Raw genomic sequence first — 26,625 nt, forward strand, 5'->3', positions numbered from 1 at the left:
CAGCATGCTTTCTGGCCTCCACCTGCCTTTCGGTCAACATTGGAACACGTGTCTCCTGCTGCTCTGTGGTGCGGCCTGTGGGCGGCGTGGGAGGTCCTAGGTGAGCTGAGTAGCGGCCACTCTCGGTGCCCTTGGTGAGCTCTGCCCTCCGGTTGTGTCAATAACTCCAAGTCTAGTTTGGCTCAAGAAATGTTTCTAGTTAATTTATAAAACAACGTAGCAAGTAGCTGACTTTTTGACTTGCAAGTAGCTGAATTCTGTTATCTAGCCAAATTATTTTAGTCTAAGAAAGTTCCAGTCGTAGGTGCTTTAAAGATTTTGGTCTGTGGAAATTCATGGTATAATATTTGAGTGTGGTGCATGTGGGTCCTGGTTCAAGACCTTCATATGAGAGATGATCGTTTTCATTATGATATATATATATATATATATACATATATATATATATATATATATATATACACACACATCCAACTATCTATCTGTATGTGTCATATATACCATGTTACCCAGTTGGAAATAAATAGAATAACTTGATCTTTCTCCCCACCCACATTTTCCTTTCATTTTCTCCTGAAGATGTCTTCTTCAAGTGTGAAGTACTTCTCAACAATCTCTCCAATCTTATGATTAACGCTTAGTAATAGAGCTCCCTTTTTAGCAGCCTGTGGTGTATTTGACCAACCTGATCTCTTCCCTAACACGGCTCTTGCCTTTTGGTGCCCACTCAGCTGCGTTACCTGCATTACCTGGAGCATGTCCAGTTGCCCTGGTCCCAGAGGAGCTGTCCTGGCTTTTGCCTATTCTGTGTTGCTGAGGCTTCCTGCCCTCCATGCCACCTTTTGCGTGGCTGCTTTCTTGCCAGCTCAGCACCTTCATAGCTGCATGCCACCCCGCCAGCTCCCTCTCTGGGTCATCTCTCTCTATAAGGAGATTACAACTCTCAGGAAGGAACTGACAGGTTTCCCCCTTCCCTCCTGCTGCCCCTAGTGCCTCTAGGTCTCACCCTAATGTGGATACGTCATCTCCAGCAGGCTGGGCAGGAGGCTGCTCAGCCCAGCGCTCTGTGTATGGATGGCAACCATACAGGACAAAGTGACAGAATGGTGCATTCATCTGAGAGCCCCAAGGGCCTGCTTGATCAACCATTTCTGTCACTTTCAAACTCCAGTTTACCAGTGGAAGCAGTCTAAATGCCATTGTGCACAACAGATAAAGGCAGCGCTGGTCTGGATGAAAGAGAGCCGGTCTCAAGGTCCCCAGCTTGGGTGGTGGGCTCCTTTACATTCTCACAGCCCCCCGTAGCATCTCCCAGGCAGTTTCAGAAACCCCCCTGGGCCTTGGGGACAATCAGGTGTGGAGTCTCAGGACTTTGTCTCTAATCATTCTACAAAAAGGCTCAGAATTTTTGTTTCCTTCTGGGGATTAAGGAAGCAACATTTGGATAAGATTTTAGTTGGAGAGGAAAGAACCCTTTAGTAAAAATATATTTTGTGTTCCCCCTTCCTCTTCTCAGTGCTTTCAGGGAAAGTTGAAAAGGAAGCAATAATTTTCTATTTTTGATGAGCAACTTTTACTGTGCAGGTGGAGGAAGGACTCTGCCCAGGAACTAGGCAAGTATGTAAACAAACTGTCCTGGGCTATAAATAATTCCTTTCCTGTCATGACTCAGGGGGGTTGCGGACAAGCCTCCTTGAACAATTCAGAGATTTACAAATCCCACTTTTGTTATAGAAACATTGCAAAAGTAGCTTGTAATTATTTATCCTCTTTTTTAAAAATTTAGCCTTTGGGAGAGAATGGGCAGTGTTTTCTCTGATGGGGCATCCTCATCCACATCAGTCTGCTCTGGAACATTGTATGTCAGTCTGTTCTTGGAATCCAGATGTGGAGTGCATGGAAACCCGTCCAGCTGGGCAAGCCCAAGGTCATGGACACGCGGGGTCTAGCTTTTAGAGTCTGAATGCTCTGCCCTGGCCCCCACACAGCACACACAGCTTGTTTACTGGCAGGTGTGACCAACAATAACAGGAAAAATGACCCTCTCTTCTGAAAATCACGATTATTAATGGGGAAAGGGTGTATTATGTGGCTGCAATGTGTACTTGCCTAGAAATTTTAAATTGAAGGAAGAATCATAGGAAAAATTCTTTTTCCCCTCCATGAATCAATTTTTGGGAATTCATTTTCCAGATAATTCTGCTGTCCTTGGGGCTTTTGGAACAAGGAGAGTATTTAGTACTTTCCAAGGGCTTTTCTCTCCTCCCCTGGCTGTGGTCCACATTCTGTTCAGGTTCCCTTTCACTGGCTCTACACAGAGCAGAGGAGGCTTGGAGGTGGGCTCAGATGGGGCTGCGGGCCTCATACCAAGGACACTCCATGTCAGGAGCTGACCCTGGGGCAGAGACTGTCAGGTGGGCTTGGAAAAGAATGTCTGGCTGCAGAGGAGCTTTGCGAAGTTTCCTTCCGACACTTTGGTGGAGGTCGGGCCCTAATGGCCTGTGCGGGGATGCCCCTGGACCTGCGATCTGTCTGGGTCTGAAGGTCACGGACAAGTTGAACCTACCGTCCTTGCCTCCTGACCCCTTGCTGATGAAGTGAAGAGGGGAGGACCCCACAGTCTCTTTTCTCTTCTATCACTCTCCCTCTTTCTTCCCTTCTTTCCTTCTTCCCTCTTTGTTTCCTTCCTTCTCCTCCTCTTCCTCTTCTTTCTCATATCCAGATGAAGGTGCATGCACACAATGGGATGCCCAGTCTTGGGTGTCTCCAGGGAACCAGGCCCAGAAGCAAATGCTGCAGACTATGTCATCCTGCTTGGGGACATGGAAAAAGACACCACGTGGTCTTGCAAGGCCACGGATAAAATCCAGGGGGTTTGGGAACATATATGAGGAAAGATTCTATCTTGGTTTTCGCTAACATCTAACTGCACTTCAGCATTTCCGTCCCCTGTATTGATGACACCCCTGACCTCTGGTAGAAGCACAGCTAATGTTCTTTCAGGGTGGTTGTTGCAAACGTCTTGATAGTTCATGTATGCTCAGCACTACTTCAATAGGGTAGTGTATAGATTACTGCTATTTAGTGTCTTAATGAAGAAGAACACACCGAAGTTTTAAGAAATATTTTTTATAGTGCAAGTTTACTGTACAGGCATACCTTGGACACATAGTGAGTTTGGTTCCAGACCACCGTGATAAAATGAATATTGCCATGGAGTGGGTCACACGGATTTTTTGGTTTTCTAGTGCGTATAAAAGTTACGTTTGCCAGGTGCAGTGGCTCGCGTCTCTAATCCTAGCACTCCCAGAGGCTGAGGCGGGCGGATCACTTGAGGTCAGGAGTCCAAGACCAGCATGGCCAACATGGTGAAACCCCATCTCTACTAAAAATATAAAAATTAGCCAAGCATGGTGGCAGGTGCCTGTAATCCCGGCTGCTCGGGAGGATGAGGCAGGAGAATCGCTTGAACCTGGGAGGTGGAAGTTGCAGTGAGCCGAGATCACACCATTGCACTCCAGCCTGGGCGTTGCAGCGAGACTGTGTCTCAAAAAAAAAAAAAAAAAAAGAAAAGAAAAAAGAAAAAAGGTTTGTTTACACTATACTGTAGTCTACTAAATGTGGAGTGCTATTAAGTCTAAAAAAGTACATAGCTGAATAAAAAATACTTTATTGTTAAAAAATGCTAATGATTATCTGAGCCTTTTGCGAGTTGTAATCTCTTTGCTGGCGGAGGGTCTTGCCTGGATATTGATGGCTGCTGAATGATCAGAATGGTGCAGCATTCCTATGACGAGGTCACTGCAGCTGGTGGACCTGGAGGGCAAATGCACATGAGGTCACTGCTGCGTGGCTGCCAGGAGCAGTGGAGAGGGCTGCAAGCGCCCTGGCAAGGGCCCTGGGGAAGTCAGCATTCCCAGGCATACCTGTTCCCTTGACAGTTGTGATTTTAGTTTCCGTAAAGAAGAACACTTCTAGTCATAGTCACTTTAGACATTATTACGGTTTTAAAATTTCATAATCAGAATGTGCAATACAGAAACACCGGACGCTTTCATGGAAACAGCAAGAGCAGAAGCAGCTCCACCTATTAACAACCTCCCTGGCTGATGCAAAGCCGGTGTTGGGAAGCCATTGGCAAACGCTGTCAATTTTGTTAGTTTCCTATTTTTCCTTTGGTTCCCTTTTGTGATTTTCTAAGCCTGATAGCTTCTTCGGAGGCATAGCAAACAAGTAAGGGTTTCTTAAACTGCATATGCCCAATAACAGGCCAGCGTGGGCACTGAAGCCCTCTGTCACAATGTCTGTGGCTCTGGCCTGGGCTTTAGCACTGCTGCTCAGAGTCAGCTTTCTTACTTTTCCTTTTGGAGATGGTCTTGTCTTTGGTGATCTGTTTAGACATTCTGGATAGTTATCTGGCCCAGATTTTGTGGTCAAGACTTCATCCACCTGTGAGCCCAGCAGGGGCCCAGAAGCATTCATAGGTGTCCGTTTTTAACACGCCAAGATCCACGTTGCTTATGCTCAAAAGACAAAACTCGTATTCAGTTTAGTGGATATTCAGCCTTTCTTTGTGCTTCAGAGACATTTCTGACTATAGTGAAATGGACCTAAAGATCCTGCAGGACGAGGCAGCTCCTTACAGACCAAAAACAGGGAAGAAAGGAGAGGGCAGGGCTTGGGTCTGACCCTGGGGTCCTGGCAACCCTTTTAAGTGGGACACGCAGGGATGGAGAAGGATGTGGTAGGAACACCCAGCTAGGCTTGGGTTGTAGGAATATCCGTTCTGGTCCAGCACAGTCTAGCAAGCCTGCAAACCACTAGGAAAAGCCTGAATGCAACTTGGGCCGTATCTGCTGTGACACTGGGCAGTACAATGGCAGTGGCTGGCAAGGTGTGGGTCGGCCAGGTTGGTATCTAGGTATCTTCAGAGGCCCTGCTCATTCCGGAGAGATCCTTGAAAACTCCCAGTCTTTACTGGGACCTGGAGGTTTTAGGGGTTACATGAACTAGATAGAGCCTGGGTGTGGTGCAGGATGATACCAATCTAGCTAGGCTGCAATGACATTTTTCCAGAAGGCCCTGGAATATTAGTTTTCTACTGCTGCAAGACAAACTAAATAGGGTAAAAGAGCACCCACAGTTTCTACAGGTCTAGAGCCCAGGCATGGCTTGACGCGGTCTTCTACTCAGGGTCTCCGAAGGCTGCAAAACAGGTGTCACAGGGCTGAGGTCTCATCTGGAGGCTGGAGGTTCAACTGGGAAAGAATCTGCTTCCAAGCTCACTCAGGTTGCTGACAGAGTTCACCTCCTCTTGCTGCCAGACTGAGGTCCCCACACTCTTGCTGGCTGTCAGCAGGGGCTGCTCTCGGTTCCTTAGGTCTCCGCAGGTCCTTGTCCCATGGCCCTCTCACATCATGGCAGCTCTTTCTGCAAAGCCAGTGATGGGGAGAAAGTCTCTCATGTCAGAAAGGGCCCTGATCCTTCTCTTGAGCACTTTCATCTATTAAGTCAGGCCCTCCCAGAATAATCTCCTTTTTGATAACTCAAAACCGGCTGATTTGGGACTTTCATGACAACCGAGGACTGCCTTAATGGTTGCCATATACTATTGGTTAGATGCAGATCTCAGGTTCTGCCTGCCCTCAGGGAAAGGGGCCGACAGAGACATGGGCCCAAGGAGGCACGAATTATTGAGGGGTCCCAGGCCTGCGTGCCACACACAAGATTTGGGTGGCAGCAGTGAAGCCTGAGCCCTTTGCACTTGAGGTTGGTGAAGGTGCTGGGTGTGCACTGTGTGCCAGTCCCCTCTCAGCTCCCACTGAGCTATTGACCTATAGCAACACTAGGCCCTACACTAGAGGCAAGGGCAGCAGCCTTGCAGAAACTCTTCCATTGGCTCCCGTCATTGTGAGAGCTCTGAGCACCGTGGTCTCTTGTCCCCACTAGTCTCCACCACTCTTAGTAGGTCTGTGTCTGAGTGAGTCATGCTGGATGCAGGGGGCCAGCGTCCAGGATGCTCAGGCCTGGGGGCTGTGTCCTCATCCCATCAGCCCATGGCAGGAAGTCACTGCTGGTCCCTGCCTGTTTCAGGACATGGTTCTCCACCTTCTTTAGGGTTTTGCTGTTTGCAGTGAAGCACTTGCTAGGGAAACTGCATTTCCCATGCAAAGATGAAGTGTAGGGAGGGTCACACTGGGGAGAAGTGGCCACCCAGGCTGGCTTCAAAGCCCCCCTGATGACCACTAGCTGTGGCACCCCCTAAAGCACAAAAGGCTCAAGGGGAAGTCCCCCTTCCCCCAAGTCCTCCATTTATGGCACTTCAGCATCCAGAATTCCTGTGCCATCAGCTGGAAGGGAGCTTCCAGGCCTTGGACTTTGCTAGAGAGCTCAGGGGCTCTCTCCTCCATAAAGCCTTTCTTCCCCACCCCTTGACCCTCTGCAGCCTTATGTCCTCTTTCCTGTGTTCCTTTGCACCTTGTGTAGAATTTGTACAAACCTCCATTAGAATTGCTGATTTGCAGGCCTGTCTCCTAGCTAGCTAGTGAGCTTTCTGAAGACAGGCAGCCAAGGATGTTTATCTTTGCATCTCTGGCACCCAATGCATTACTTGGTGCATCATGGGCACTTGGTGTTTGTTGAATGACTGAATGAAGGAAAAGGAGTACCCGAAAAATGAAGTGATTTACTTGCTCAGAGACACAAAGATGTGAGTGATAGGGATGGAATAAAACTCGGGTCTCATTGATTATCCATTGAATAAAAACTTTGGCCCTAACATTGTTACTCTTGGCCACTTCTAAAAGGAAAGAGCCTTCATTAGCACCGAACAATGAGAGCAACTGGCTCCCCGGGCTCTCTCTGGATCTTTCTGAATCTTCTAACACTTAGTCAAGGTTTTTCTCAGAGGAACAGGAGGCAAAGGCATAGACTGAGCCAAAGGCATAGACTCTGGATTTGGTCTCACTGAGGTTTAAATCCTATTTTTGTCACTAGCCAGATGTTTGGCCCAAGGGAAGTGATCTGACCTCCCTGGGTCACCATTTACTCATCTGTAAATGTGGAAACAATAACTATGCCCACAGTCAGGGTAGCTGTGAGCATTAACCCAGAGAGCACTGGTGAAGGCTGCCACCTATTCACTTATTCAGCAAATATTTATTGAGCTATTATGTGCTGCTTGTTCCAAGCTAGGTCCAGGCTATGACGAAGACCCAGGGGAGCTGAGCTGTATGGGGAAGCCAGGCACGGAAACAGAAGATTGGAATGCCAAGGTGCCCCAGAGGGTAGGCCAGAAGACTCATGGACCATGGGTGGCAGAAGACCCAGGTGTGTAGTGGGAGTGACAGAAAATCAAGGAAGGCTCAAATAAAACCCAAAAGCTGGGTTTCAGCTAAGTCTTAAACATAGGGGTGCTGGTAGCTGCTCGGTATATACTAGGCTTGCCTCACTCGTTGTCATTCATTTATTTATCATCAAGTACAGCTAATCCCGTGCTTATGCAACTGTTCCATCCCCAAAGGTCTTTGTCAACTTGAACTTTGCATGAGAAAAAGATAACCTACTACATGTTTTTAAATGTTGCTTTGCATTTAAAGTTACAGATCTCCTTATGAACACACACCCCTCTCTATCTGCATGTCATTTCAAAACCCTTCTCCTTGAGGTAAAACCAAGTGGAGTTTGCATGGCTGGGAGGGAGGGTTTGGCCTTGTTCACACTTTAATCCATCCATTTTGTCTTCTAACTTGATCTCTCATTTGTGGCTTTCCCAGCTTGGTCCCTTCCAGTCGTGTCCAGCAGGCAGCGGAATGTGTGTGTGCATGCGTCACCGAGAGCAGCAAGGATGGGACTGGTGTCAGACGAAGCCCTTGAAGGGGACACGCCAGCTTCTGGGGAGCAGCTTTCCCGGCACTGTCTCTGCAGCCTCAGCCTGGCCCAGGTCTGATTATGCCTCCCTCTCTTGGAGACCTTGTCACATGCCCTGCTGGGGATCTTGCCGATGTCCTTCCAGGACACTCTTCCCTGCTCTCACCTTGCTCTGTGCCTCAGAGGCTGCCCTAGATGAACTCTGTCAGACAGCTCCCCTACTTGGGCCTCCTTTTGAGGTTCCCTCAGTGGGGAGCATCCTATGCCTGAGCTGCAGGGTCTCACGGAGGTCCTGCCTCCACCTCACATACCTGGCTCCTGCTTTATCATTCTTTGAAGTTCACAGTCCTCCCTGAAACTCCATCATTCGGTGCACTCCTGTTTCCCTGTAGATAAGCTCAGGAAGAGCAGGAACCTTTCTGTCTTGCTCACTGATGAATCCTTACCACCTAGAGTAGTGTGGCTCCTTGTAGATGCTCAATACATACTTGCCCAGTGAATGAACGAGGAATGTTTCTGTTTGGCTCCATGATGTCAAGTATTACAGTGATTGAAACCAATGAGTTGGAAATATAAATGAGAACACTATCAAGACCCATGTTCCTCAAATTAGCTTAATTTCTCTGAATTTGAGACTGTCCTTTCTCTTTTTGCTGTTCTTGCTGGCAAGCCCTGGGAAGGGGCAAAACAAAAACAAAAACAAAAACAAAACAACACAAAACAAAACAGTCCAAGTTTAATGAGCGATGCAGAAAAAACAGAGAGGAAGTGGAAGCCAAATGGCTCCATGGACTTCCAGCCACAGTGGCCACTTGCAGGAGAGCTTCCCTTAGGCTGGAGGGCACTGTCCAAGCATTTAACTCGTCTTTCAGTTTTCCTTGATCATCTCCAAAGTGGCACCCACATCCTTTCTTTCTCTCATTTTCTCCAAGCCGCTTGAGAAATTCACAAGAGTCATGGTTAGCGTCTGAGCGAGGAGAAGCTGGGGCTTAGAGGAGGAAGAGCTTCCAGCTGACCTCAGCAACTGCAGGGTTTAGTGATCTTTGGGCTGATTTTGAGTCAGAGGTGCCTTTCCTCCTTAATGCTAGAAGATGGTTATCACATGCATTGTTGTGCATGGGTTGACTGTTTTTGAAAATAACCCAACAAAGAGTACAATGAAAAAATCTGAAAAACTGGTCATCAAGGGTTCTAGTAATGACCAGTATTTTCTTTCCTTGAAAGACCTAGTCATTATCTATGTCCTTATTTCTCTGACTTCTGATGATCCTGCATCATTAATATCTCCAACAAGCCCAGAAGTGCCACGGGGGTGCTGTCCTCACCTTGGAGACAGGGTGGTCAGACAGGCAGGGGCTCAGTGGTGGAGTGGCAAAGGGGACCCGGCCTCAGAGGTCACTGTGCCTCAGTATTTTGGGCTTGTGAGTAGCTTTTTGTGTTGGCAAAGGGCTCTCAGTGCACCTGATATGGCTCACTCCCTGTCTATAATCAGACCCACGCTGCTAGACCCGGGTCATTTTCTGCTTCAGGAAAGGAGCCATGGCTGGGTGGTGGCTATCAGTCTAGAAACAGGGTTTCTGATTCTTTCGGCCAAGAATGATGGAAAAAATGGAGCTGGGGGAGAGAACTTAGCCCTAAACATTTTCTGTGAGTTAAGACTATTTTGTATTTCAACCCCTGATTTTGGTGCTACCCACTTCCTCATTTTCTGGGGAAAAAAAAGTTTCTAACTGCACTTTAAATATATCTAGGCTGCTTGGGGCTTGGACAGACACTGCTATGTCGATGTTGCTAGCAGCGTTATTTGCAATAGCCAAAAGTTAGAAACAGCCCAGGAGGCAATCGATGGATGAGTAGATAAACAACATGTGGTCTATACATATGTATTAATTAGGTTTTTAATTTTTACTATTTCCTGACACTGTGACATCTGGGACCTTGCTGACCCTGGAGGGGCTGCTCGTTCCAGGGACTAGCTGATTTCCAGTGAAGTTCCCCTGCAAACATCCCTTTCATAAGCAAACCAGCCAGTCCCAAGCCACCCCAACTACCTCCTCTATGGGGCTCTCACAGTCCAGGGCACTATCTCCCTGCACTCATCACCCCAGGGCACGTACGAGACACCTAGGGACAGCCCCTGCACCCTAGAGCCTGCCGAAATCATGCAAACTAGCCAACCCTAAGCCTGCTTACCCTGCCTCGCTTGTTGCTTCCTGCGGAAACCCCAATAAAGGCTCCTGCCCACGTCTGCACCCCCTGCCCCCGTCCCCGCCCCTGCCCCCTGACCCACCCTGGTGCTTCCTTGTGCGGCCCGGGGTGTGGCGTTCCCTGCCTCCTGTGTCCAGAGTCTGTGAATATTAACTTTCTCCTTCCTAACAGTCTTTTCTGTGTCTGAATTTCTTACTACACCTGATTAAAACAAATTCCCAGCACATTTTAAAACAACATACATGGAGTGTTAATTCAGCCGTAAGAAGTAATGAAGTTCTGTCCCATGCTACAACATAGATGAAATTTTGTGTGTGTGTGTGTGTGTGTGATGGAGTCTTGCTCTTTTGCCAGGCTAGAGTGCAGTGGTGCTATCTCGGCTCACTGCAACCTCCGCCTCCTGGGTTCAAGCGATTCTCCCGCCTCAGCTTCCTGAGCAGCTGGGATTACAGGTGCATGCCACTGCGCCCGGCTAATTTTTTGTATTTTTAGTAGAGATGGGGTTTCAACATGTTAGCCAAGATGGTCTCGATCTCCTGATGTTGTGATACACCCGCCTCAGCCTCCCAAAGTGCTGAGATTACAGGCGTGAGCCAAGGTGCCTGGCCACAACACGGATGAATCTTTTTTTTTTTTTTTTTTTTTTTTAGAGACGGAGTTTCGCTCTTTCTCCCAGGCTGGACTGCAGTGGTGCTGTCTCGGCTCACTGTAAGCTCCACCTCCCGGGTTCATGCCATTCTCCTGCCTCAGCCTCCCAAGTAGCTGGGATTACAGGCGCCCACCACCGCGCCCGGCTAATTTTTTGTATTTTTAGTAGAGATGGGGTTTCACCGTGTTAGCCAAGATGGTCTCGATCTCCTGACCTCGTGATCCGCCCGCCTCGGCCTCCCAAAGTGCTGGGATTACAGGCGTGAGCCACCGCGCCTGGCCACGGATGAATCTTAAGGATGTTATGTTAAGTGAAGCAAGCCAGGCCCCCAAATGCTCCGACATACCGTGGCACACAACTGAGGGGTAAGAAAGAACAAACTATTGATCCCTGCTGACAAGTTGAATGAGCCTCCAAGGCATTAGGGTGAAAGAAGGCAATCTCAAAAGGCTACGCATCCATGTATATGACATTCCTGAAAAGGTGACCTAGGGACAAAGAGTAGATTGGTAGTTGTAAGCGGTTGGGGTGGGGGGAGGTTGTGAATATAAAGGGGAGGTACAGGGAGTTTTCTTGGGGGATAGAACATCTCTGTATCCCAGTTGTGGTGGTGGTTACACAATCTATACATGTCTTAAAGCTCATAGAACAGTACACTGAAATATTTTTATTATTTATTAATTGAAAAAGGACAAAAGAGGTAAAATGACTCTATCAATTCAATTGAAATGTCATTATTTTTATTTTTATATTTATTTATTTATTTATTTGAGATGGAGAATTGCTCTACAAGGCTGGAGTGCAGTGGTGAGATCTCGGCTCACTGCAACTTCTGCCTCCCAGATTCAAGCGATTCTCCAGCCTCAGCCTCCCGAGTAGCTGGGACTACAAGTGTGTGCCACCACACCCAGCTAATTTTTCTATTTTTAGTAGAGATGAGGTATCACCATGTTGGCCAGGCTGGTCTCAAACTCCTGACCTCAGGTGATCTGCCCGCCTCGGCCTCCCAAAATGCTGGGATTACAGGCATGAGCCATTGCACCCAGCCTTGAAATGTCTTTAAAAATACCTTTACCTTTAGTCAGATACCTAAAGGATAAAAACTGTATGATTCCACTTATTTGAGGTAGCTAGTGTCCCAGCTGCAATCAAATTCGTAGAAGCAGAAAGTAGGATGGTGGTTGCCAGGGGCTGGGATTGGGGGCTGGGGAGTTGTCTAATGGGGACAGTTTCAGTTTTGCAAGATGCAAACGTTTTGAAGATGGAGGGTGGTGATGGTTGCACAACAGTGTGAATGTTCTTAATGCCACTGAACTGTACGCTGAACAACGAATTAAGACAGTAAATTTTATGTTGTGCATATTTTACTACAATAAAAACCAGCTAGACTGCTGGCCAGCATGTCCATCAGCGCTGTGGATGGTGGCTCCTGAGGGTGGGGTGCAGTCCCCCTCATCTACTCCACACCTGCAGGCACCTGGCCTGTGATACCTCATTCCTGGCCAGGTATCACATCATCTTTACGTGTCTTTGGCCTTGGGAGCCTGGCTTGCCTGGTGACCAGGGGCTTTGCTGTGATCCTGATGGCTGCTGAGAAGGTCTCTCTCTTACCAAACCAGAAGAAAGACAGCCTTTATGGCGAATAGCACCGTGAAAACAGCTGGGCCTACAAGGGTTGTGGCAGCAGCTTCTGCCTGAGAAACCGCGGCCGGGTCGTTGTGGCCTCAGGGAGTCCAGGCCTCTGCTTGCTTGGTGGGACTCAGTCCCAGCTGTGGGTTGGTATCACTGCGGCTGTCTGCTCTCATTTTGCATTTTTGTTCATCTGGAGGCCTCCCCACCTCACCTGCAGAGCCCAGGAGGTGGCACACTCTGGGAGGTCCCAGGCAGAAGAGCTGGCTTAGGGTGGTGGGCGCCCCATTGCCTGGGATTTGAGAACCTGCCCCTTTGGTTTTTATAATTAGATTTCTAACAGGATCCAAGTGAAACCACAACCCAAACCCTAAGCTGTGAACCCAGCAGCTTTTCTGAGCACACCCCTCCCCTTACACACATCACAGGCCTGGGACCGTGGCCTCCAGGCTCGGGGAGACTATAGACATTTGTTTGCTTCCTTTCAGGGCTTGAGGCGGTTTTTCTTCCCCTCCCCAGTCTTGCAGATTCTTTTGAAAACCCCAGAGTCCCACTTTCAACTCCTTCTTCTGGTCTCTGATAAAAGGCATGCTAAGAATCACTTCTAACAGTTTCAGTGAGAGCTAAGAAAGCTGTCTGCAAAGACAGGACATCAAAGCACAGAGCTCAGGTGTGCTCTGGCTGGCCTGAGACAGCCCTGTGGCGGGAGGGAGTGTCTGCAGCCTCCAAACTGGCCCTGCTGCCCCCAGGGGTCCCAGACTTCCCTGGCTGCAGCCCCTGCCCTGGGCCTCCTGGCTACTGCCCGTCTGTACCTAGCCTTCTGGCAGGAGCCAGAGAGCTGACTGCCAGGAAAAGCCACAGCGAACCCTGCAAATTGCCCAGGTACCTGTAGACAACATCTTAATTGCCCTGTGAAGAGCTGCCTGGCTGGAGAGTCCCTTTCTGTGGGTAGGCAAGGTTTGAACTTCAAAGAGATTCTCGCCTGGTTCACAATGTTTACAGCAGCTCCAGGAGTGACAGAATAATTTTGGTGTCCTTGGAGAGAGTTGCCTGGCAGGGCTTCTATGTCTGCTGTGGTCTAAGAGCCTCAGGGGGACCACGATTTGTGGGACTCACCACAGACAGCCCTACTGTCCCGGGAATGCCGCCAGTTCTGCTTTTATGGTGTCTTTGACTCCAGCTCTAGGCTCTGGGCATCCACCACGGGGTGGGGCCAGGGTATGGGCTGGCCGGGGGCTAAGTTCACTGACCATGGCCAGCCCGGTCCTCGGCATGTGAGGATCACCACCTATGTGTCTCATTCCAGAGTTTCATGGTTGGGGGCTCTGGTAGGGTGACAGGTGATTTATCAATTTATTTCCATCTTCTCGACTCTAGCCTCCTTGCAGGAAGGGAGTGGGTTTGGAATCATCCCCTCACTCCTCAGTCATCACCCAGGGCAGTCCCTTACACACCTCAGCTTAGGCCTGGCTGCTGAGAGTGTGTGATGGTGGATCATGCCTGTTGGAGAAATGCAGGCCTGGATCTTCCTGTTGCAGATGGATCCCCTGTTCCAGTGTCACTACGTAGCCCATGCTTCACGGCATAAAGCAATGCCTATTTCCCTGGGCTCATGTGTTCTGTGAGTCAGGTGTTCAGGCAGGGCTGCTGGAAAGCTCACCCAGAGGGGTGACTCCATAGCTGGGGCATGCAAACACCTGGGTGTGTTCTATCTGCGGGCTCAGGGCTGGGCTGGAAGCTCTGCAAGGCTGGGCTTAGCTGGGCAGCTGCCTGGAGCACTTCCGTGTGGCTTGAGCTTCCTTACAGCATGGTGGCCTCAGGGCAGACTTCCTCTATGGAGGCCCAGCACTTCAGAATGGGCGTTGGTGGAAAAGTTAGAAGCTGTGTGGCCCCTGGGATGCCGCACAAAAGCCCAGCTTCTACCTTTCTACCTTGGCCAATCCCCAAGGATTGCTTTTATCATATGCCCTTGGTGGAAGCAGCAGGCCATCCCAGATTCCAGGGAAAGCCCATAGACCCCACTCTCAGTGGGGGAGGGCCAGACACCACATTGACATGTGTGCTTATCCCATGAGGAAAACATTTATATTTGTTTTATTTTTATTCCTCAAAATAGACCCTTGAGTTGTGGATAGACAACTTAAATGCAAATCAGGAAACCTGAGTCCTGGTGTCAGAACCCCGGGAAGTTAATGAAGTGTGGTAGGCCACAGACACGCTCAGCCTCAGTTTCCTTATCTTAGTAGTGAGGGTGCCATCATGGTAGTTTAATGTGCTGCCTGCAGAGAAAGTGCTTAGGGAGGAGGTGAGGACTGTCTCACACCAGTCCACTCCCCTGGGGGACACGGGGGCTCTGGGCATCCTCTGCCTCATGCCCACCACTCCTGCAGAAACTGCTCCTGATCTAGGTGTGAGGATTGTGGGGGGCCTGGGTGGAGCCGGCTGCACTGATGGAAAGTTGCTGCTGGGGAGAGTCACTCTAGGCTTCATTCAACTGTGACGTGAATGTCAGCCTGGACTCTTTCAGCTGGGATGGAGAAACAGCTGTTCTCAAGACGGGTGAGGCCCCAGCCTTGGCCCTGCCAAGCCAATGGGCTGTGTGGCCCTGGGCCAAGGACATAGCTCTAGGATTTGTCTGGTCCTCGTGGTGCTTCATCATGAGAGCAGGGGAGGGTGGCAGTGAGACTTCTCTGGATGATAGAGAGGAGAGAATGGGAGGGCGGCATGCACCCAAAGAGATGGCTCCATCATGGAGCAAGGGACACGCTGCCTGGAGGCCACAGCCAGAGGAGCATCCTCGCTCCCAAGGATGGAGAACCAATGCCTGTCTGCAGGCTTGGCAATCGCCTCAAAGAAGTCCCAGGGCCTGATCAGAGAGACTCAGTGCTAAAGGGATGCAGGGCCTGGTCTTGGTGCCGCATGAGGAGGGCTAGCTGTCCACCATGGTCAGCCCAGCCGCCAGCCCTCCCCAGGTCTGGCCTGACAGATAGAGAATCTGCAGCTACAAGTGGGAGGGGGTGCCACCCGTGCAATCAGATGTCTGGCCCACTTCCAATGCCAATGTGATTTTATCTTTTTCTTGGTGGTTTGCTTGGGAAGGGGTTGTGGACGCCACAGGCACTGGGAAAGGCAGCTCTGGGAGAAGGCAAGGCAGGGTTTTGCCAGCCAGCCTCAGGCCCCTCATCCAAGAACTGAGGGAGGCTGGGACCCTTCAGAGGGCAGGATTGTGGATTTGGTATCACCTGCTTTCCCAGTCTTCAGCAGAGAGCTGACAGGCAGGGGCTGACTGCATGCGCCTCTCCTGCTGCTGGAGGGAGCAGAGAACAGACTGTCCACTCACTCCAAGCCCAAGGGGCTGCTGTGCTGCCCGCTGGACCTCCAGAATCCTTCTCTGCACCAAACATGAGATGCACCAGTGTTGGGGCCCTGGCCTTTCCTAACACGATTTGACCTTTTGTACCTCCAGGTCTTTGCATGTGCTGACTCCTGGAATTCCCACCAACAAACCGTTTCTCCACCAAAACACCAGAGCAATCCCTCCCCAAAGCCTGTCCTAGGAGGGCTCATTGCTGGCTCAGATACTGGGCAGGGCCCTGCTCCCCCGCTGTGGGCCTTGGCCATCTGATGTCCGTGTGTGCGTACATACAGAGATTTCTCATGGGAATTGGCTTATGTGATTATAGAGGCTGAGAAGTCTCACAATCTGCCATCTGCAAGCCAGAGACCCAGGCCAGCTGATGATGTAATTCCAGTCTAAGTTTGCAAGCCTGAGAACCGGCAGTGCCGGCGTCCAAGGGCAGGAGAAGATGCATATCCCAGCTTAAGCAGAGAGAGCACATTAAGTGTACTCTGCCTTTTGTTCTGTCTTGGCCCTCCATGGACTGGATGGTGCCCACCTGCATTGGTCCACTTCTTTAGTCAGTCTACTGATTCACATGCTAATCTCTTCTGGAAATTTTCAAACAGACACACCTAGAAATACTGTTTTACTAGCTATATGGACATTCCTTAGCCAGGCGAGTTGACAAAATTCACCATCACACTTGCTTAGTTTGAGCCCACAACAGGCAGAAGTGCCAGGAGTTAACTCAGGAATTCTTCAACTGATCCTTCTCGGAGTGGAGTATGAATACCCCAACTCCACCAGTCCTAGGATTGGGGAGGCACATGAGTTTCACACCAGGACTCCACAAAGCCTGGCGTGTGGGTGGGTGCAGGGCTGCCCACTGTTACTGGGCCATGGAGAGGTAAGCACAGAAATTGAGAGTGAGCAGACACTTTTACAGCACTAGGTTATAGAAGCAACATCCAAGCTCATGGTCATTTTTCTAGCAATTCATTTCACCAAATGTATCTCGCAAAAGTGTCCATTGGCAATGAATTGGCTAGAACGACAAAAAGTTCCCAGTCCTTCACTACAGATAGTTCGAGAATGCAGTTTGCTACCATGGCCAGAAACACTGGGTGTGTCTTTGCTGTCCCGGCCATTTGCTGCTGGCTTCTGTGGAGCCTTTCTCCACACGTCTGTGGAGGGTGTTCTGTACAGAGCTGAGACCCCAGGGGCCAGGGCTGGAGACGTGCCGGCATGGCCTCCTCAGCAGCCATGGCAACATGGGACAGAAGGATGGCTGCCTCCAGAGCATTGTGTGGAATCGTCCTGAAGACAGCAGGGATGCGGGGGCCCCCAGCTGGTTTCTGGGGCAGCCTTCAGGGCACTGCTTGTTGCTTTCCGGATAGGCGTTGGTGGCGGAAGCAGCTGACCTGCTTCTGCTGGCCACCTTGGAATCTGGGACTCTGCTAAACCAGGACAAAGGCCAGAAGGGTCTTGGAAGGGTCTGGAGGGGAAGAAGGGAGTTGAACGGTGTCATTTTTGTTGAAGGCACAGGACTGCCTGTTTCCCATGGAAAAGTAAAAAGATGAACAGAGAGATAATCAACTGAGGTAAACAACTCTTGAAGAGTGGGCAGAACCTTCTCTAAGGTCATGACTCCTTTGAGAAAGTGACGAAAGCTGTGGGCTCTGTTCCCAGGAGATGCACGTGGGTGTGCAAACATAAACACATGGCCAACTGTAAACACATACACACGAATACATGCATGAATGAACAATTACACATGTTCATACATGTGCAACCACTGGGCACATGTGCACACATGCACAAATGTACAAATGCATGCCATTAACACAGGACATATACATATGCTTGTGTGTACACATACAAGAAAACCACGCACAGGCACACACATGTGTTTATGCACATGTGTGCACACACGCATACATATGCACACACGTATGCACGTGGACACATGCACATGCACACACAAACTGTACACATGCACATTTACACATGTGCAAATGATGTTGTGCCACCTCCCAGGTGTTGTTGACACTCAGAACCATCTCTACAGTTTCCAGGGCTCCGAGATCCTGTTTTAAAAGAAAAGTGGGCATTTAAAAAGCTGCAAGAAGGAAAAGGAAACTACAGGAAGGAAATAAAAAGTCTCAAAGACTGCCTAATTAAAGTGACAGAGAGCCATTCCTTACTGCTCACTCTGCAAACCCGTGCTACAGCTGAGAGGTGCCCTCTAGAAAGGAAATGACCTGCAGTCCTGGGATGTATGGTGCCATCTCCCCAGGCCTCCCCCATTGGCTTGAGCAGAGAACAGATGGCAATTTCAGCTGCAGGAAACTCAGAGAGGCACGTCTCAAACTTCAGATGCCAGGGTTGTTCCTCTGCCCCAGCCTCCAAGAAAACCTTCACAGTCAAGTCTGGCGTTGACACTATCCCCTGGAGAGCCCCTTGGTCCCTAGAGAGTCAGAGGCTTATGGCCACATGGGCTAGGCCTATGCCTTGTCACTGGGAGCTCTGGTCTCTTGGCCCCTAGCCACTGGGGAGGTCAGGAGGGACTCTGGAAAGCTCCTTCAAACAGGGAGTCATTAAAAGTCCCTGGCCAACTATGTGGCTGATGGTTTTCCTGAGGCTGGGTAGGAAGGAGCAATGGGTGTCCTGGGGCCCAGCATGGGGCAGCAGGACCTGGGGACCCCTGCCTTGCAGAGGCCCACACTCATGACTGGCACCGAGCCATAGCAGCACATCTCTCCCAGTGTGTGCACGTGCACACACACACAAACACACGCACACAACCACAGGCATGCACACACACACACAAAACCACAGTTGCGCACACACACAAACACACAAACACACACACACAAAACCACAGTCATGCACACGCACACACAAACACACACACACACAAATACACAAACACACACACAAAACCTCATGCATGCACACACACACACAAAGCCTCATGCATGCACACACACACACAAAACCTCATGCATGCACACACACACACACAAAACCACAGGCAAGCATACACACACACAAAACCACAGGCATGCACACGCACACACACAAAACCACAGGCATGCACACACACAAAAACACAGGCATGCACACACACACACAACCACAGACAGGCACACATATGCTCATCCTGAGACTGGAAAGGGTGCTGGGCAATCCACATAAATGTCCCCTTGAATCTTCTGGTGGCCCCATGGGCAGGCTCCAGAAGCTCCATCTTACAGGTGAACAGATTGGCTACACTTTAGAAGAAAATGAAGCTCGGTGAGGTTGCACAACCTGAGGTCACACAGTGAGGATGGCATCCAGGACTCCAAACCAGGTGATCAGGCTTCAAAGCCTGCATCCTCCCCATGATCCTGCCCCTGGCCCAGGGGACTGCTAAACCCAGTGTGCCGAGGACAAGGAGGACGTGGGCTTAGATGAGCCTGGCCTGGACAAAGCTGTGTGGTACAGAGTGACCTGCACAGCTCATGGCCCCATCTGAGCACCAGAGTCCCATGGGATACTGAGCCACAAGCCTGAGCCTACCCAGACCAGCTCTGGGAAAGAGCCTTCCCGTCACCCGTCTTGTGGCCATCTGCTCAGGCAGGGTGGCTGGACCTCAATTTCCAGGCAGCTGTGTCAAGGTGGGGGGGTCCCTGAAAGAAGCCTGGGCCCCAGATGTGCTTTATGGAGTGGGGAGATGTAGGTTGTACAACACTTCATTACTGCCCGCAGCTGGGAAACAGCTGCCGCTCTCAGCTGGCCGGGCTGCCTGGCCCCTGGGCCACGATAGGATTGTGTGTGGGAGCTGGCAGCAGAGAGTCATTAAAGAAGCCAGCTAGGCTCTGGGAGGAGGGATTATGCTGATGCCGCAGTCCCAGAAGCTGGCCTCTGCCAGGGGAGCTGGTAATTGTGGACCAGCCACCTGGACTCTCTAGGACTATGTTCTCCTCTTCAGAGAGAGTTGTACTCAGCTCTCTCTGGGTGGTTGTGAGGACTGAGGATGCAACAAATTTCCATCACACTTCAGCACAGCTCTTAGGAACTAGTGGGGTGAACCAGAGATTATCAAAGCTACTGGCTGAAATTCGCCTGAATTTCACAATGTTGCTCATCAGTAGGAATTGCTGGGGTGCGGGGAGGAAGTTCCAGGCCTGTCAATGTCAAAAACAGATCTTTCCAAGGATGCCGTCTCTCTGCTGCCTCCCTTCTGTGACAAGAGCTGTCGGTAACTGGGTTGGTGGTGAGCTACCTGGAAACTTAGTGTGAGAAACTACTAGTGGGTCCTGCGGGTCAGGAATTTGGAGACTGCATGGTGGGGGCGGCTCCTCTCTGCTCTACCATGTCTGAGGCCCAAGCTGGGACATCTGACTGGTGATAATTCATTCTTACATCTTGACAGGTTTGTGGGTTGTCGACTGGGTCCTCAGTTCCTCTCTGGATGGCTAGTTGGACTTTCTCACAGCATGGTGGCTGGGTTCCCAGGATGAGTCCTCAAAGAGCCCAAAGGAAGCTACATGCTTTTTATGACCTCACCTTGGCCACCCCACAGCATCCTCGCTGCCAGGCTCTCTTCATGCATATATAATACCCAGATTTAAGGGTGGGGACAAAGACCCCCTAGGGGGAGGAGTGTTGATCACATTGTGAGGGGAGCATGTGGTATAAGATATGCACATACACCCAGACATACACACACAGGCGTGGCCATCTCTGAAAAACAGCAGCTTCCCCAGTGTTCCTGTGAGTTTTTATAGAGAGACAGAGCTTTGTCTAGGGCTTCAATCTTACAATACTCTTGCTAAAGATCCTTCTGAAATGCAGTCACAAGTTGGGAGAATCCAAGAGAGCAGAGACCCCTTAGGAAAGAGCATCTCCTGGGATCTGGCCTCAGGAACTTACAAACAAGTTGGAGAAAGACCATGTAAACATAAACAAATATGCCGAAACACCCGCATAACATTTTGAGACAAAGAGAATTGCACTAATGTAAGATGAGCTCAATTATGAAATTGTACAGTGCCTGGAGCTCTGCCCTGAGTGGCCCCTCCAGGATCCATGGGAGAAGATTTGTCCTTGACTGAAAAGCCGGGACAACCAGCTATTTCTCCAGAGTTGCTCTGATTAGTCTGTTACCACTGAGTTTTTAAATGTATCCACACTGTATATACGATTTAAAGTAATGAGTTATTTCTTCTGTAATTAAAAAAATAACATAAAAGTTAAATAACATAAAAGTTAAAAAAAAACAACTCTTTCTTTCTTTCTTTTTTTTTTTTTTGGATAGGGGTTTTTGCTCCTGTTGCCCAGGCTGGAGTGCAATGGCATGATCTCGGCTCACCACAACCTCCATCTCCCGGGTTCAAGTGATTCTCCTGCCTCAGCCTCCTGAGTAGCTGGGATTACAGGCGCAGACCACCATGCCTGGCTAATTTTGTATTTTTAGTAGAGATGGGGTTTCTCTATGTTGGTCAGGCTAGTTGTGAACTCCCAACCTCAGGTGATCCACCCACCTCCGCTCCTTTTTTTTTTAATTGAAGAAGTCAACATTCCTTCTTATCTCCACCAGGCTGACCCTGGTGGCAACCGCAGTTAATAGCTTCATGTGAATTGTTTGTTTGTTTTCAAAACCTAGATTTTAATCTTTTAAATTCTTTTAAAAATATTGCCACCATCAAGGCGGGGCACCAGTCACATGCATGGAGGCAGTCTAGGCACTGAGGGGGCTGGGCCACGTGTCCCCCTTTTTGGGTAGAGGGGTGAGGGTGGGGAAGGAATATGTGGGCTGGTGACCCAGAGAAGGGGCCTGGGACCAGGACAGGGGCATTGGGAGCCAGCTTGGAAGTGTGTAAGCTGCCTAATAAAAGTGACAGAGAACCATTTCCCACTGCTCTTTGATGTTTTTTTTTTAATTTTTTTAATTATTATTTTTTTTATTATAAAAGAAAACTTTTTTTTGGCCTCCCAAGTAGCTGGGATTAAGGCGCCTGCCACCATGTCCGGCTAATTTTTGTATTTTTTAGTAGAGACGGGGTTTCACCATGTTGGCCAGGCTGGTCTCAAACTCCTGACCTCTGATGATCTGCCCGCCGCGGCCTCCCAAAGTGCTGGGATTACAGGCGTGAGCCACTGTGACCAGTCTTGATGTTTGAAATGATATTTGAAATGATACTCATAGCTGTTCCAGCACTGGCCCACAGAATTTTTGCATAATTATGTTTTTCTTGTTGTTTGTAATACTGTTTCTACTCTCTGATCATTCCTGGATATTTCTCCAGGTGACGACGCGGGAATCATTGCATTTTAGGGGAACTCTTTTTATTGAAATATCTCTTCCATATAGAAAAGGGCACACACCAGGATTGAACAACATGGTGAATTTTCCCAAGGTGAACCCAAATGTGTTGTCAGCCTGAGAAAGGACAATATCAGCCCCCAGAGGCTCCCTCTGAGTGCCAGCCACCCTCCAAGCCTGGTCACCATCCTTACCTCTGAAACCGTAGCTGACTTTCATCTATCTTAGAAGGTATATCATTGCAACATGCAGGGTGCGTTTGTTTGAGTCTGGCTCCTAGAGCACAGCATCACGTCTGCGAAAATCAAAGGTTGCATTCTTTTGGACACCTGCGTTGCAACCCCTGGATTGTTGAGCCCCTCATTTATTTAGAGAAGCCATTAGGATTATAATTAGTGATGTGTTTTTTTTTTTTTCTGCCAATATTTATAGCGGCCCTGGGACTTCCTTCACAGGCAGCAGAGAAAGTGGATGGGAACAGTCCGGGCAATTATGAAGCTGGAACAATTGTAGGCTTGGATATCCCCAGAGACTTGGGTAGGATTCCTGTTGGCTTTGTGACTCTATGGCTTCTCATCTGTGGGAACATCGACAGTGGTACCAGCATGCGTTGGGGGCTGTCTAGGAGTAGGCTGCGTGCAGGACACCTTATGTGTAGGGTCCACTGGGTCTCTACTACCACACAGGGGAATGCAGTTACTATCCCCACGACACAGATGAGTTAACTGAGGTATGCTCACAGAGCTGGTAAGGGCAGGGAACTGAAACCTGGACCCAGAGTGTCTGGCTTCAGAAGCCAGGCATCCATGCTCTGGGCCATGTTGTCTCCTTGAGCAGAATGGGGACATCCAGGGTCCTTTCAGGCATATCCTTCTTCAGACACAGCCTGTGGTCCCTCTGCAGGGCCCTGGAGTAGGTCACTGTGTTCAGTTTCTTTTGTTAAAGCTGGGGATTTCCATAACCCCTGCTACATGTAGTCTCTAGGTTCAAGCTGTTCTGTGGGTGAGTCTGATGGCTCCTTCCAGCACATTCGTTCAGCTGGCCAGGGCTGAGGCTCCAGTGTGGGTCAACTGGGACAGCAGAGTCCAGCAGACATTTCACCAGAGTATACTTGGGAAGTCACTGTGGTCGTGGGCAGCTGGTGCCCTCCATACGGAGAACTGGAAAAACATTTATTTTAAAAGAACTGAATATACCACTTTGGAAAATCATGCCAGTATGCGAACCCATTGTTTTTTAAATGGGTCTTGTTCTCCCAGTGAATACTTGCTTGGTAACTCTTTTTTGCATTATATAATTGATTTACACATTCTCACCTTTGCCAGTGAAAGGAAAAAATCACACAGATGACAAAATGCCCAGAGCATCTGAAACCACACCCTTGTCCTGGGCTTCAGTATCCTGGGGAAGTTCTCATTTGCAAATAATAAATTGCTATGTATTTCCTCTTCCTCCCACTGCTTGCCATCACATGGAAGTAGCAGAAAAAGTCCAAGTTCTAGAGTCCACCTACACTGGCCTTGGATTCCAGCCTGCCCGCCTGCTAGTGTGTGCACCTTTGGGTAGATGGCCAGGTTCTCCCATTGGAATGAGCCATGGCTGGTGGCCTGCCTGACTCCCCTGAAGTAATGCAGGCCCAACTGAGGATGAGCAGCATCCCATCCTCAGGGAATCCCCACCCACAGGAAAGAAGAGCACAGAGGGTGGACATAAGACTTGCAAGCGTCCTCAGTTGAAGCTGATGTGTAGGAAAAGTGGGTGCTGCTGGTGTGAGGGCAAGGGCATTGCATTTGAGCTCTGGGCAAGGCAAGCTCAGTACAACAGGTAGGCAACCAGTTGTCCCTCTCCCCACCTCCTTCTCACCAGGCCGTTCCTGGGACTGTCAGGGAAAAGACACATGCTTGGCTCTGAGTGTTGGGTATTTAAGTTCTGAAGTTCAGAGTATTTAAGTGCTTCCAGTGGACAGTCACTAACAGAGGCTGAAGGCTCAGGGGCAGGCCACCCTGTCCTGTAGATGCCCAGAGCTGTCTCTTCTAAAGCTCAGGATCTAGGCCACTTCCACGAGCAACTCAAGCCAGGAACCAGGTGTCACCCTGACTTCTTGCCCCTGGGTCCTGGCACCCCTGCATTTTGGGAGTCTCCAGATGCCACACCTATCTCACTGATGCTCCTCCTCAGTGAAGCACAAGACAGCTTGCTAACTATTGTGTTCACAGCCATTTTGCATGACACCAACCTGGTTCCTCCCTAGCCCTTCTCAACATCAGTGTGATGGTGTCACCCACCCTTAGGAGCCCCCATACCTCTGCTGCAATGTGTGTCAGTCTTGATGTTGGCATGGCACCTTAGTTCCTTTATTCTTTTAACATTTTATTATAAACACTTTACAACATGCAGAAAAGCTGACATAATTGTACAGTGAAGAATTGTGTTCACAGTGTAGGTGGACATCCTCCTGACAACTGGATCCCATGATTAACCTTTTACTATCTTTGCTCTACCGCATGTCTCCATCTCTCCGCCCTATCACCATGTCCATCTCATTTTTTTAATGCATTGCATGGAAGTTTCAGACATCAATACATGCCACCCTAACACTTTAGCATGAGTGTTATTGACTAGATTTCAGTATTTGTTAGCAGTTCTTTTTTGGGGGGAAGGGGTCAGATTTTCATTCAATGACATGAACATATATTAACAGAACAATCTGATGTATTTAGGCAAATGCATCCGCTTCCATAATCCAAATTCTATAGAGATATAGGGCATCACCATTGCCCTAGAAAGTTCCCTTCTGCCCCTTCCCAGCCAATCCCCACCTTCAACTCCCCAAAGATAACACTGGCAGCATTTTGTCAACATAGCTTAGCTTTGCCTTTTCTGGAAATTTGTATAAACGGAATCGTAGAGTATACACGCTTCCGGTTTATTGATTCATCTGTGTGGACGATTACATGCATCTGCAGTTGGCTCCTTTTAATTGCTGAGGAGTGTTCCAGCATACAGAGGTAGTGCTGCGCTGTTGATGGATGCCTGGATGCTTTCCAGCTGGCAATAGTGAGTAACAAAGCTGCTATGTGCCTCCTTGCACACATCTTTGGATGGATGCTTTCGTAATACACATGGGTGAAATGGCAGTGTGCACACTAGCCTCTTTGTGACATGCCCCTTGCCTACTTCTCAGCCACACAGCCCCGGCTGCGGAGAAGCCCTGAGCTGTTTCTCATATACCAGATGCTGTTTCATATGCGAGGACTGTGTGCGCCGGGTCCCCAACCTCTGACACTCTCACTCTCTTCTGGGTGTTCCCTCCTCCGTCATCTGTGTTCCTGCAACAAGTTGGATTCCAAGGTTTTCCTTTGATTCCAAGGGTTTCCTCTGATTCCAAAGGTTTCTTCTTGAAGTTATTCCAGGAAGTGCTGGCAAGTTTAGGATGTGCATGCTGTATGTGATGAGCTGTCACCACTGGACACTGGGGCACAGTCCCTGGAGACCTCAAGGGCAAGCGCAGAACCGGCTTTGGTGTTGTCTCTTCTGGAGGCTAAGAAGCTGGGGAGATTACCCTTTGACTTCTGCAGTGCCTCCCATCACCAGCTTTGTTGCCCAGGCAGGCTCTCAATCAGTTCCCAAACCCACCCGGAGATTAGGCTGAGAGGAGTGTGCAGGGAGCATCCTCAGGCAGAGCCCGGCATTGCAGTAGGGCCTGCAGCTGTGTGGGAAAACGGAGACCCAAGGTCAGGCTAGCAGGGCACCCACAATGCAAACCACACCTTCTCCAGAAGCCTCCCCTGACCACCTTTTGCGTATTCTTTCCTCTGTGCTCTGATGTCACAGGGCACATGCATGCCTGGCGGTGCTCGCTTGTGCCAGTTGCAGTGGTCTGTTGGTGAGGTTTTCCCTCTCAGCTGCAAGCTCCTCAGGGAGTCTCTCCATCTCTGCACCCCCAGGACTCAAAACAGCCCTTGAATGCATCAATTCACTTGTACCCTTACCACACTATCTATTCTGTCCCAGGAGTCACTTTCTACAGTGTCCTGTCACAAAGGTTTGGCTGGGACTGCTGGCAAAAGCCACTGGCTTGCTGCCTGTCCCTCCCTGGCAAGCCAGGCCTGTGTGCTGTGTGTGTAACCTTTGACAAAGTTTGTGGTCTAAAGGTTATGCTGACTGGGCTGGAGGTGAGGCGAGGACAGCGTGTGTTGGAGGTTGGTGGAGTTTTGCCAACTAGAGCAAGCTTAGTGCCACGCCCTCGCTGGGCCCTGTTCCCTGAGGAAAGAGCCTATGGTTGGCTCTTACAAGACCGCAGGTGAGTCTGTGCCTTCCTGTCTGCGTCTCACCCTGGTCGGGTGGGGTAGAGTGAGCACAGAACTGGGCACATGGTTCCAGGCCGCTTCACTGCTTCCTTAAGGTTGAGAATGTCCCCCAGGTCTCTTGTGCCTGGGATTAGTGGAAGCAGGTCCTGCTGGGACTGCAGCTGGGTACCCTGGTCACCAATCCAGCTTTAGGAACTAAGCTGGATACCTGACACCTTAAGTGGGGTCATTTGCCCTATGGACCCACATCTGGGCACAGGGCCATTTCGTTCTCAACTCTTTTGTCAGGAAATCTTTCCATGTTCTC

This window comes from Gorilla gorilla, chromosome 13 (assembly GCF_029281585.2).
Source record: "Gorilla gorilla gorilla isolate KB3781 chromosome 13, NHGRI_mGorGor1-v2.1_pri, whole genome shotgun sequence".
NCBI lineage: Eukaryota > Metazoa > Chordata > Mammalia > Primates > Hominidae > Gorilla > Gorilla gorilla.